The following is a 12,746-nucleotide window of genomic DNA, read 5'->3' on the forward strand; positions in this document are numbered from 1 at the left end:
AGCTCCACTGGGGCAAAAACTGGTATAATAATAATAATGAATATTGGAACATTCACTGTAAAGCACTGTGTAATGTTGGCGCCATATAAAGGATAGTAAATAGTAATATTCAGTTTTAGTGAAGACACATTTTTAGTTATACATCTTGCATTTAGTTAGAGAAAACAGGCAGCATGCTTGACAAGGCCTGGGAAGCCTTTGTGTTGTACATTTGTACTGTATAAATCCCAGGTATTTTCACCTAATCAAGCTAATGTTTGGGAGTGTATTGCCAGCATTTTTTAAAAAGACATTGAGACAGTGGTATTATGGCAAAGCAACATGTTGCTGTATTGTTATTCACATGAAAAATATGTCTGATGTATATAAATGGAATAGTTTACTCCAATGCAGTTTTAGTAAGTTTTCGTACCATGCTTTTATCGGAGCACATCGGACTTATTAGGTAGAAGAAGAGGTATACAAAGGACATAGAAGATGTGGAAGCCGCATGCTATTTTATATCATTTTTATCCTATACCTATGCCTAACGGTGGCCACACATGTAGTTGGATAAGATCTGACCTTTTATTTCTCTGATGAGCGGCTGAATCGCTTACAACGTCATTGAGACCTTTTGGTGCTGTCAAAAGATGAATGAGCCAGTCAGGCCAAAAGTAGTCTATTATACGCTCTGAATCCAGGGGGAGCGAGGCACTTCAAATCTGAATCCCCCTTTGTGTGATCGGCTTTTTCTTCATCCTTTTAATTATTATTATTATTGTTTATTTTTATAGTTTATTAATATAGTACCAATCATATTATGCAGCACTGTACAGAGAATACATAATCAGCACAGTGGCGAAGTGGTAGCACTTCTGCCTCACAGCGCTGGGGTCATGAGTTCAATTCCCGACCACGGCCTTATCTGTGCTGAGTTTGTATGTTCTCCCTGTGATTGCGTGGGTTTCCTCCGGGTGCTCCGGTTTCCTCCCACACTCAAAAAACATACTAGTAGGTTAATTGGTTGCTATCAAAATTGACCCTAGTCTCTGTCTGTCTCCCTCTCTGTCTGTGTGAGTGTGTGTCTATATTAGGGAATTTAGACTGTAAGCTCCAATGGGGCAGGGACAGATGTGTGTGAGTTCTCTGTACAGCGCTGCGGAATCAGTGGCGCTATATAAATAAATGATGATGATGATGAATCATTCTGATCAGTCTCTGCACCATTGGAGCTCTGTTCTAAATTCCCTACTATACACAAACATATATACTAATTTTGGCAGAAGACAATTAATCTACCAGTATGTTTTTGGATTGTGGGAGGAAACCAGGATTATTGAATGAAAACAGAGCGTACAGACTCCACACAGATAGGGCCCTGGCCGGGATCTAACCCATGACCCCAGCGCTGTGATGCACCAATGCTGACCACTGTGCTGGAGCTAATGACTCTACCAGTCCTATAGGGGTCACTTGATAGGCCGAGTGCTCGATATAGGCTACACTGTTGCAGCGTGTGTCCAATGGCAGATTATCTCAAATAATGTGATTTGAATACTGAAAAGTTCCACCGTTTTTATTAGCAGCAGACAGTATCCATGTATAGGTGCTTGGGAAGCATTGATGTTTAGGTGTCTCCTCTCTACCTGCATGATAAATCCATTCTGTTACTATTACCGTGCTTTCCATCAGGGATGACTTGTCCTGGCTAAAATGGGTTTGTTGCCATTGGCATTCAGGAGTTAGGCCTAAGGCTGGGTACACACTACAGGGTTTTCAGCCAATTATCGGGCCTTTCATACGATGAACAACCATTAGACCCGATATTACATTACTGTGTTTGCTGCAACGATGAGCGATTATCACTCCAAAGCACATCGTATTGTTTCATTTCATTTTTAAACTGGACTAAAAGTCTCGTTCAATGATGGAACAATGTCGTTCCAATTCTGCAGTGTGTATGCACTCAGGATCGGCAGTGTCCATAGATCTCTATGCAGTGTGCAGAGTCACCATCTTTTCAGCCGATGGTTATGACAGATCAGGAAAACAGATCTGACGGTAAATCTTGTTGCTGATCAAGGCTTTTTTTTTTTTGTTAGTGGTTGGTAAAATTGTTCCCGAGATGTTGTAAAATATCAATCTAACAATTTGTATATTCTGGGAGCAAGTAGAATAAATCTCCCCCTTAGATAATCCATAAGATCTACTTCAAATTGGACATATTCAATCATACAGATTATTTAAGGGGGATCTTTATTCTACTTGCGTCCAGAATGTACAAATTGTTAGATTGTTATTATTGTAGAGGAAGAGTGGTCTCCTCATTAGTATATTAGGGCAGCAATTTGTAGAAGCGCTTCAATAAGTTCACTACATTTATTTACTTTTTATGTTGTAAGATATGTTGTTCTGTTCAGCAAAATATTACTGCCATTCAAAGCCGAGCATAGGAGAGTCGAGTCTGAACAGGTTTTCCGCCCTGTAGAGGAATTTATGAATTTGCAGGTACTACAGTGATTTATGGGCGTGGCAAAGATTTTTTGCTGGGGGGTTGGAGTTTAGGTTAGCAGTACTCCCGTTTGTTGTTTAAATACAGTGACCACAGATTAAGGTACAAGCTTGTGAGCACATACTGGTTCTCCCAGCTGGAGAGTGTTATGTAAAAAGTAATCTTTTCTACTAAAGACTTTCCATGTATAGATTATAAAGTAAATCTAAAATTAATCTAATTCTAGGCCTAGTTTTGTTTCATAGAAACCACCTACATTTCTGTAGAAGAGGAATTGAAAGGCCACAAACCATCGAAACTTACAAGACACAATTCTTAGAGTTATAGCATAAAAAAATCCCTCTCAAATAAAGCAAACATTTAAAAAAACAAACAAACTCTCAGTCAAACCGATTTGATTTAAGGAGTACCTGTAAGAGGCCCCTGTGTACACCTCAGTCCAATTAATGTCCTAGCTAGTAAGGGTCAGACCGTGCCCTGTGGGGCTGTTGCTAGATACCTATGTGTACCTTGTTTTGGTTTGTTTACCTGTGAGAGGCTTTGAGAATGTATAAATCAATGGTGTTTTTGTAGAGGTCATTTGGCCTATGTCTTGAGCCCTGGGAATGGCAGAGCATTGGTGACTGTGCAGAGAACGTTATAAGGTAGACGGACACCCCCCAGCTAGATCAGTGTAACGTCTTCGGGATCCCCCATGTCTGGTCATTGCCCCTGGTCGTGTCTTAAGCTGGGTACACACTACATGGTTTTCGTCCAATAATCGGCTCAATCAGCCCACATACGACCGCTCGTTCAAAAGTCGGGTCAGTGTGTGTAGTGACACGATGGTCGAAAGTCTGCCCAAATGGACGATTGTCGCCTCATTTGGTTGGTCGTACCGTTTAATATTTTCGTTCCAATCTCGTTTCCGTTGTGTAGTGTGAATAAACTTCCGACCGATCCACAACAGTGAGTACGAAATTGCAATCATTGCTCACGACAACATGGCTGTAAAAAGTCGCTAAAGGGACGTCCGCTCTAACCCTTTATCAGCCTAAACAAGGCTAGTGTGTATGCAGTCCATGGACCATCGATCATATGTAAAATCGCTTGGCATAAAAAGTTGGTTGAAATTTCTGTAGTGTGTACCCAGCTTTACAAACAGATCTAACGCTCAAAGATCTCTGAGGTTTTGTTTATGCAGTTGTTTTAATTTGGCTACGAGGTCTCGTTATCCCTGAGCCGTATATTCTGTACAGGATAAAAGCTAGTTTAGTTTCCAGCCGCACTTAACGAGCTGTGTTGATGGTTATCAAGCTAATTGCACATCTGAGAATTTGGAATCCTCATGGGTGCTCTATTATATTAAGTCACTTGTGACTTATTCTTCAGGCTTGTTAGCTGCAACTTCTCTGCCATAGAATCTTCATCGTGCTCATTTGTGTATATATTTCTAAAAAATCATTTACATATAATCCAGGTGATGTATAGTGTGTCTGTATGTGTCTCCAATACGACAGCTATGCATGACTGCGTGCAATTTTGTGGCTGTGGATACACACATATCAGAATGCCTCTCATATGGGGGCAATGTCTGACCTCTAAAAATTATGTATTTCTGCGTACAAGTTGACATCAGAAGCCGTATAAGTGACTGCTGTATATGACTATACGGGATCCTGAGCACTGTATGCCCATCATATATCTCATTACTCTCTATTCTCGATGGTGCGAGTTGATGCTTATATCATACATAGCACACAAGAGAACCACATGTAACACACCTGGCACGTACGCAGTGTGTTCTGTATGAATATTATTACATTCATGTGATTATCGTTACCCTGCTTGTTTTAATTTATGGTTGCACAACATCCATTTTTACTATGGGTGGGGTGTATGTTACTATATATAGACACACATGTTTACATGTGTATTTCTATTGCGTGCTATATTACCTGAGCTCACAAGTATAATCCCCAAGAGCTCTAGTCGGATAGTGTCCCGTAGTTGTCGCCTAATTTGTGTTTTCAGAGAGGGAATGCCGCTGAGACTGAAAGAGATTGGAATGAGGCCCCAGTGAAGACGACTCTTAAGGGAACAACTTTATTATGGGTGCAAGGAGAGAGCGTACAGAAATTGATGAAGGCAGCAGTCAGAAGCGATTATTAAGGTGCAAAGATTATAAATAAGTAATAAATAGGCTCAATAATAAATTAGCAATTAAGAACAAGACAATAAGTGTCCAAAATTTTAGAATTATATCTTAATTTGGTTAATTCAGTAACTATCATCATCATCACCATTTATTTATGTAGAGCCACTGATTCCGCAGCGCTGTACAGAGATTTCATTCACATCAGTCCCTGCCCCATTGGAGCTTACAGTCTAAATTCTCTAACATACACACACACAGACAGAGAGAGGGAGACTAGGGTCAATTTTGATAGCAGCCAATTAGCCTACTAGTATATTTTTGGAGTGTGGGAGGAAACCGGAGCACCCGGAGGAAACCCAGGCAAACACGGGGAGAACATACAAACTCCACACAGATAAGGTCATGATCTGACATAATTACTGTTGTTTCTCCTTCTTTAACTATTAAATTAATAATTTCGAACAATTATAAAATAATCAATTACAATTGTTATTATTTGCATTGGATTCCTTTGAAAATGATCTACAAGTTCTATCCATAAGGCATATTCTCATTTAAATGTTCAACTCCAGTTTAGTCTACTACAGTGATGGGCTACATGATATACTTCAAGGGCTGCATGTGCGATCATCCGACCTTCAAAAGTCCTGTGTGTTATACTTAATTATAGTAATACAAACAAATACCCACACATGAGGCTAGGTACACACTGGAGCGTTTTCGTCCAATAATCGGGCAAATCAGCCAACATACGACCATTCGGTCAGAAGTCTCGTTAGTGTGTATAGTGACATGATGGTCGAAAGTTGTTCCAAAGTGTTGATTATCGGCTCATTTGTTTGGTCGTACTGTTTAATAATTTAACAACCAATCATGTAGTTTGTATACACTCATACTCACGATCTCCATTGAGTTTACAGAGTCGGGCTCTTTTCAGCCGATGGTAGCAATAAATGTCCCGGTGAATAAATGTAGAGAGTGCTGTAGAAGGAATAATTAATTTGTTCATTGTGAGACAGAATGTTTTGTTTCAGAGTCACAGAAGCTAACGAAATTCGTTAGGACATGTGAATAGCTATAACAAGGCGTTTTAATCAGTTTGACAATGTGACAAGAATGAATGAATGAAGGTTGTGCTGTCATTCTCTGAAGACTAGAGGACCAGATGAAGGACCAGATGGAGCGCACAGATCTGAAGGTAAATAATGTCAGCGTGTAGTATGACTCGTCGAGACTGATCGGACCTTAGTTGTAGGTACAATCGTTTGAGATAACAGGTCGGTCGGAACATTCTTCAGTGTGTACCTAACCTCACTCATCCCAAAATGCCCCACTTGCCGCTTTCTTTCTCCACATCCCACTAGGACCCCCTACGTGCCATAAATTTCCCAACATGCCCTCAGACCCCTACAAGTCCTCCGATCCCACTTGTCCTTCAAAACTCCCCCACATTCCACTTGGACCTGTCTGAAGCCACTTGTGTGTGTGTATATTTTCTTTAGGTAGTCATTAACCTCTGCTGCTTGCTCTTCCAATGTGTCTGGTCATTTGCTCTTGAAATAATTGCTGCTAATGATTAAACCACAATTCTGCCTTCTGTGATGTTCAGGCTTCTGTTGTTTAAATCACTTTCAGTTTCTAGACACACAAGTGTTCTACACTCTGTCTCGGCTCAGTTGCTTTTGGTCACTTGATGTATCTGGTGTAAGTGCTGGTTAGTAGTGATGACGGTGACCTATGCATGCTACAACATGGGTTTGCCTTCAGACGCAACTGTAAAAATGCTTTTTAAGTACAGTAGACATTCATAACTTCCTAATGTGTTTATGTTAATACGTTTTTGTTTTTAATGTTTTGTCATTAATAACTATTTTGTTAACAGGTGACAATCATTGAAATTTTTTTTTTTCCTGTGTGTTCTTTTGGGGCTTTATATTCCACATATGTATTGGATGTATCCTCCGGTGTACTGTCAGTTAGAGCAGAACGGACCTAAACCCGTATTCATCAACGTATCTTTCTATCCCCTCCTTGTTGAATATGGACATGCGTATGCCTGATGGACGTGCGTTTTTTTTTTTACCTCTTAGTGACTGGCCCAGATCTGTTCTTGGGCCTATATGTGAGAAATGGCCTGGAGCTGGAGCTGTGTCCTCCCCATTGTTAATCTGGCCCTGATTATGGACTCTGTTGGGTTCCAAGTGCCGCGTGGCAAGTAAAAACAGCCGCGTGGAGCGCCCAGGAAATAGGTGCCAGGGAGAACACTACTTATGGTACATAATGTCTACGCAGATTGTGCCTTTGTGTGCTGCTTGTTGTAGTGGTGCACATTACAATTGTTACCTCATCCAATGCTATACCATAGTCAGGAACCTTCATCATCATCATCATCGCCATTTATTTATATAGCGCCACTAATTCTGCAGCGCTGTACAGAGAACTCACTCACATCAGTCCCTGCCCCATTGGAGCTTACAGTCTAAATTCTCTAACATACACACAGACAGAGAGAGAGAGAGACACTAGGGTCAATTTTGATAGCTGCCAATTAACCTACTAGTATGTTTTTGGAGTGTGGGATGAAACCGGAGGAAACCCCCACAAACACGGGGAGAACATACAAACTCCATACAGATAAGGCCATGGTTGGGAATTGAACTCATGATCCTGGTGCTGTGAGGCAGAAGTGCTAACCACTGAGCCACCGTGATGCCCACAACCTTGCATTTATTTCAGCTAAATTGGTACCTGGGCTCACGTATCTATCCCGGTTTGTGGTTGAGCATTGTTTCAAGTCCTACTGTCCTCAGTTAGACCTAGAGAATTCATACAATGTACTATCTGAGACCTTAGCTGCTTTGTCTGTTATGTAACTAATTTTAAAAGCACGTTAATTATTTTCCAGGGTTAAGATATGTGAATCGACCTGGATTGGTTAAACTTTGAGCAATAAACTCCAGTCTTCCCATAAGAACCTGCACAGTGCCTATTATCTGCTGTAATTCTGTGACCTGTAGGTAAGATATAACCCGCTAATCTGTTCCCGGGCTGCCCTGTGTTGAAGCCAGTGCCCTGAGTCAATGCTCTGCCCGCTATCTTGCAGTCTTGATCTAAACTAAGCGGCTGTATAAAACACCCAGACGTAAGCTCCGCCAGGCACGGTAAAGAAGCTGGACACTCGCAGCGATTACTCTTGCACATTTGGCACTGTGAGCGTCCAGTGGCTGAGTCACACCAGTAGATCAGTAATGTCCGGTTACCCCAAGACTAATCTGTAAAATCACTGGTACCAGTGAAATAGGGTAGCTGAGTAAGACCATCCCGTCACGGACCCCCATACCCCTTGCACCTGTGGCCAGGACACTCCTAGCACTTTTTTGTAACGCCAGTCAGTATCCAACCCAACTCTACTATCTACATTGACAGCTGTCCAATATAGAGGTCTTTCAGAATATCTGGACTTATGTAAAGTCTTTTCCTTCAGAATGTCCGCTCATATCTGGATGGCTGGCAATTACAGACATATAACAGACTTCCTTTAGTTTGATTTCTTCAATCCCTATGTCTCGGTTCAGTATAATTTAGACAGTAAATAGACTTAATTGCTTACTCTCAGCAGCAGTCCTTGTGCGTGTTGTACAGGATGCAATCTGATTATTTGCTCAGAGCCGGTCTGTTCTACCGATCGAAAAATCTGCTTGTTCCACATTAAACGTTGGAACTAATTTTCTGCTTGTGATTGGCGACCACTTAACTCAAATTGCCTAATGCTTATAAATAGCAACAAACAACATATGTTGTGTTGGTTGTTTTTTTTTAAGTGGATATAACTTGCTGGAACGTCGGTCACATTGCATTCTGCTTCTCAAACACGCCATCTGCTACAAATGCTAAATGATAAGTAGCCATTGTCTGACCTATGACTTCATCTAATATTTATTAGGATTGGTTCCAGTGCCGTGTCGTCTTCTCATTTTGTCGTAAGCTTTATCCATAGAGAAAGACAAGTGAATAGAATGCCCATCTCTTTACTTAGGCTGTGTACAGTTCACTGCAGGAGACTTTAGACTGTTTTGATTATTTGAATCCGACCAGGCCAAGATACGTACATGCAGTGTGCACCACTTAAGTCCCCATCCGTGAAATGTTACGATAAAGGGACATAATTAAGTTGGAAGGTGCGATGCAGGTTTTAGTAATGGAAATAGCTAAATATTTCAAAGACTGAGATCTCCAGTCATCGCTGACCTTGTCCCTCAGTTTCCCCTCTTCCTATGGGAAATTCCTGCTACAGATTGGGGATTACTTAAGTATATATAATGGAATGCCGCTACAATCGTTTTGCAGTACATGAAAGTGTAAGACAGTCTAAAAGGGTTTGTCGATAGACTGATTACATGGGGCAGCACGGTGGCGTAGTGGTTAGCACTTCTGCCTCACAATGCTGGGGTCATGAGTTAAATTCCTGACCATGGCCTTATCTGTGTGGAGTTTATATGTTCTCCACGTGTTTGTGTGGGTTTCCTCCAGGTGCTCCGGTTTCCTCCCACACTCCAACTCTGTAAGCTCCAATGGGGCAGGGACTGATGTGAGTGAGTTCTCTGTACAGCGCTGCGAAATCAGTGGCGCTATATAAATAAATGGTGATGATGATGATTATCAGCAAACGACTTTTGAAAAGTTGGGTAAGTTAAAGGATAATTTCACCCAAAAGATTTGCTTTGTGTCGGTGCAATTAAGGGAGATGGCCTAAAATGTAGAATATATAGGACCCAGCAAGAGTGCTGGTTACTCCCAATTCGGCTAATGGTCCTATGCAGGATTTCCCCTCTCCTGCTCACTTGTGAACTTCCCACTAATGGAGAAGATCACTTGGCCGGGTCTTTGACAGCTTAGAATTAGGTCTGCCTATAGGATCTCCAGCTCGGATACATCAGGGAACCAGCCAGACCCACGGATTGTGTGTAAATGACACTTCTTATTTAAGTCTGTCTCCCTTAATTCCACCAAAACTACAATTTAGTTTGGTTGTTGAATTAGCCTTTAATTGAGTCTCTACTGTCTGCTCTGTCTTGTTTATGAAGGTATTGTGGGGTCATACAAAGCTAATCTCCTTACACAGAACGCACAGTATAATATGCGTCAGAGCTGGGCTAATCCATTACTGTAATGAAAACTGTCTTGTGCTCCAGTCATAAGAGTTACAATCATCTTCTGTTGTGCAGATTTCAGCCAGTCTCGTTACAGTAAACAACTTTTGTTTCCTTGTCCTCTATCGTGTATCTCTCTATAGTCTTATTGCCACGATTTACATTTGTACAATTCCTTTAGTTAGCTGCTGCTTAGTTTGCTTAAACTAAAATATCTGCCTTTATGCATTATCTGATATGACACATTGTTGACAACAACAACTTTCATATTAAACCAAAATAAAGAATATAACCTTTAAGGGGTTATGATTATTATGTACAAATACATTAAGGGTCAATACCAAGAAATTTCATGGGAACTTTTTACTACAAGGAATTTACACAGGACACGCGGTCACCCCCTAAGGTTAGAGGAGAGGAAGTTTCACAACCAGCAAAGGAAGGGGTTCTTTACAGTAAGGGCAGTCAAGATATGGAATTCACTGCCAGGGAAGGTTGTGATGGCAGATTCAATAGATATGTTCAAGAAAGGGTTGGACAAATTTTTAGGGGAAAAGGGTATCCAGGGATACGACCGTTAATTAAGATGAAGGATAGTGATGAATTCAGGGAGAAAAGAACTAGAATATTGAGTCAGGAGGGATTTTTCCCAATTGAAACAGATTGGCGGCTGCTTCATCTGGATCAATTTCAAATATAAAAGGGATCACAGGAGATCCAAAATAGGTTAAACTTGATGGACTGGTGTCTTTTTTTCAACCTCATCAACTATGTTACTAAGTGTCTGTCCCATAGGACTTACTATCTAATTCAGGGAGTTTGAAATGGTTAAATGAGCTGATGATTGATCCGGATGGTGACAGAAGACAGAATGTTCTGTAAATAAATGGAACACAGTAAAACTTTGGGGGGTGGGGGGGAGGGGGCAAGTCAGTTGTCTGCGATGTGCCCATCCTTCAGCTGTGCACTTGTACTACAGTACCCCAACATCAGTAATTTTCCTGGGCACCTCTGTTGGGTCCAAGGAGCAGCCTGTGATGTTACATGGCTGCGGAGTGCTCCATGGACCAACCCGGGGGCACTCTGCTGACAAGTGAAATCCCCCCTATGGCTTAAAATAAGAAACGATCAAGACATTGCCATCCAGGAAATGAACATTTATTCACCCGAGATACATTGGCAGTGAAAGCACTATAATAGGTGATACCGGGCATCCTCAGGGCAATCCTGGAGGAAGCCATGAATTGTGGTTTGTGCTAGCAAGTTCTAAGGGAGATTGTTGTGATATGTCTGAAGCTGAATGTGAACATAATAAGGTTTAGGCAGCACAAGAACTATATTATACATACAGATAAACCTGCAATTGGCAGTCTGAGGGAGAGTAAACTTTGCATTTTTAAATAGCCTAGTCAATTCCTGGACCCTGAGTACCAGCATCAGGTAGTGATCTCCATGTACCCTTCTACAGCGGTCCTTCTGGCCAGATCCAAACTGTACTGATAACTCACGTCGGTAATTGCAGCATATTGGGGTTTATTCCATAAAAGAGGAGGCATGGAAATAATATCTTACTTTGTCTTTTACAATTGTTGTACTCTATAATCTGTGATGTCACAATTGTTTCGTCTCTTCTGTTAATGAGTAAATAATATTTATAATAGTAAAACTTAATTTTATACAATACACTTTATGTATATTTACCCCCCTATAACTTTTTTTTACAGCTAAATCAATACTCCACATTAAACAGGCAGTAAATCGCCTGGTCTGGACGACATAGGGAATGACTTAAGGGCAAGAACAGGGTTTTGGCTAGTGGGAAATATGAATTTCACCCATATATCAATATTCTATTTATGTACACAGTTTTTACTAACAACATAGCGGATAGGAGTCAGTGCAAGTGCTTATGCTGAGTTACATATGGCAGCACAACAGTTTCTCTTTATATTTTACTTAAGTCTGATATGAAGGGATTACGGGCACCTGGAAACCCCTCACCCCACCTTCTTGAGCTTTGTAATACTTTTATAATGAATAAAAAGCATCTGAAAACTAAATATATAATTATATAGTTGTTCCATCAGACATTTTAAAGAACATTATCAAACCCCTGCACCGTTTGTAGATCGCCCCCCTCAGACAAGGAAGGCTGGGCTATATAAGCACTGTGGGGTGGGGGGGTCACACATCAGGACATTCATTACTGGCCCAATTCATCCAGAATGACAGGAGAGTTACAGCAAAAGTGTTTTTGGAATTTGCTACGTGTATTATATGTATGTATGTATGTATGTATTGTAATTTACACTTGCTTTCTTAGGTATACTTTAATCCAAAAGGAAATTTTTGCAGCAAAGATGTCAAACAATGCAGGCAAGGCTAAAAATATAGTAATATTAAACGGGAAATGGAATGGACCAAAATATAACAAAGCTGGGACCTCCAACAAATACAGGAGATATTTCATAACATTACAGATATTTCATAAATGTAAGAAATATTTCATACCAATGCCGACAAAGGAGCTGTCTTGTTTTGTATTTTTGTTTAAAAGAGTTACATGTGGTCCTTGTGTTATTAAGGCGCCTTCTTCTTGTAATAACACATACAAATGGTATTGCAAAGTCTTATTGCACTTGATAAATATGTACTGTATGCCCAGAATTCTCTCTTAGCACCTGGTCATAGTACAAGGATTCATTATTGGCTGTCTGATGACGCTTGTCACTGGGTCACTGGGTAATCACAAAACCTCACCTCTCTGATGTAAGATCCACTGGGAAGAGAAATGACTGCTGGCTAACTTTTAGCCACGTGCTATACTACTGAACTGCATCCAATATGATTGCCGGCAAAAAGTCCAATCACCGCCTCAGCCACGAGCAAGCATCCGAATATACAGACATGAACTAACAGTGGCCACAAGAGGGTGCCCGTGTCTGTATAAGACAAGACAATCCTA

The 12,746-nt window shown here is 40.8% G+C and overlaps 1 protein-coding gene across 2 annotated transcripts in view; it reads left to right on the forward strand.

Moving 5' to 3' along the window:
• PANX1 (pannexin 1) overlaps window positions 1-12,746 on the forward strand; it is a 40,568-nt gene that overhangs the window by 17,753 nt on the left and 10,069 nt on the right. The gene's annotated exons all lie outside the window — the stretch shown is intronic.

The sequence above is a fragment of the Mixophyes fleayi genome, chromosome 2, assembly GCF_038048845.1.
Source record: "Mixophyes fleayi isolate aMixFle1 chromosome 2, aMixFle1.hap1, whole genome shotgun sequence".
Classification (NCBI taxonomy): domain Eukaryota; kingdom Metazoa; phylum Chordata; class Amphibia; order Anura; family Limnodynastidae; genus Mixophyes; species Mixophyes fleayi.